At 72.4% G+C, this 1,147-nt stretch overlaps 1 protein-coding gene across 4 annotated transcripts in view; it reads right to left on the reverse strand.

Moving 5' to 3' along the window:
* The window catches only part of SVIL (supervillin), a 231,341-nt gene extending 230,861 nt beyond the window's left edge, over positions 1-480 (reverse strand). For 2 of the 4 annotated variants that reach the window (XM_024750125.1, XM_024750124.1), the window contains exon 1: positions 336-477. The gene's annotated coding sequence lies outside the window, so the exon portion shown is untranslated. Of the gene's footprint in view, positions 1-335 lie in introns of all 4 variants that reach the window. The other 2 variants (XM_024750122.1, XM_024750119.1) reach the window with 2 other exon arrangements.
* Between the last annotated feature and the right edge of the window lie 667 nt (positions 481-1,147).

The raw sequence follows: 1,147 nt of genomic DNA on the forward strand, positions 1-1,147 counted from the left end.
TCCCGAAACTCCGCGGAGGAAAATCCTGAGACAGCCGGTACCTCCGGACGGCGCGCGCCGGCGACGGAAGTGGGTGGGAACGGCGGCCGCGCCGCGCCTTTGTTGCTGCGCCGGGACCCCGCGGGCCCACGGGAGCGCCCCATCGCGGCGGCCCGGGGATCGGTCGCCCCTCCCAGCTCGCCGACCCCGGCAGGACCGCCCGGAGCCCGAGCCTAACTGACCCCTCCTCCGGCCCCCGGAGGAGGGCGCGCCACGGCGCGTCCTAGTGTCTGCCAGCCGGAGCCCGGCGAGGCCGATGCCCGCCCTCGGCCACCGCGCGAAGGGACGCTCCTCACCTTCTTTCCGAGCTTTCCCCAGGCCTCCGGGGGCACAATCGCCGCTCCCCGCCCCACAGCAGCTGGGCAGCCCCGACTCTCGACAGCGCCACGGCCACTCCCTGACTCCCTGCACAGAGTGAGGACCGGGTCCCCCTCCCGGGAGGATTCACCGCTCCTCACCTGGAGCCTCGCTCGAGTCCCCTCCCCTCCGCCGGTCCGCGCGACGACCGGGAGCGGGCGCCCTCTGCCGGGCCTCCCGGCCGGAGCTCCCCAGGCCGGAGTGGGTCGGGAACATGGAGCCCGGCCGAGCGCGGGGACCCCCGCGGCCACCCCTCGGGAGCAGGGGCCATTGCGCCGGGACCGTCCCGGGCCGCCAAGCCCGGGCTGGGCCCGACCTCGGGCCAAGAGGACCAGAGCTGTCCCTGAACCCCGGGGCCACTGCGCGCCCGGAGTCACCACCCCACTCGCGGGCCGGCCGGTCCAGCCCTGCCCCCGGGAGGCGTCCCCAGGAACCCGCCATCAATCGCGTGCGCACGGAAAATCAGTTTAAAAGCCCCGGAAAGTCAGTTTCACTGTGTGAAAACAAAGTTTGGGTCCTCATTCCCAGTAGCCCTCTTCCGCCCGAATTAAAGGGACGGAGGGGAGGGCAGAGGCCTGTCACACCCCCCGGGTCCTAGGACTTGGAAGACGCTTGGGGCGAGCTTCAGGGACAGTCGCAGCCCGGGTGGAGCCCAAGGTCGGCCGGCGCGTTGCCCCCCAGCCGGGGGGTGTGGCTGGCCCATGACTCGCTCTTTCGCCCGGGTAAACACACTTCCAGCAGGTGAGCCTAC

The sequence above is a fragment of the Neophocaena asiaeorientalis genome, unplaced genomic scaffold (assembly GCF_003031525.2).
Source record: "Neophocaena asiaeorientalis asiaeorientalis breed wild unplaced genomic scaffold, Neophocaena_asiaeorientalis_V1.1 scaffold4, whole genome shotgun sequence".
NCBI lineage: Eukaryota > Metazoa > Chordata > Mammalia > Artiodactyla > Phocoenidae > Neophocaena > Neophocaena asiaeorientalis.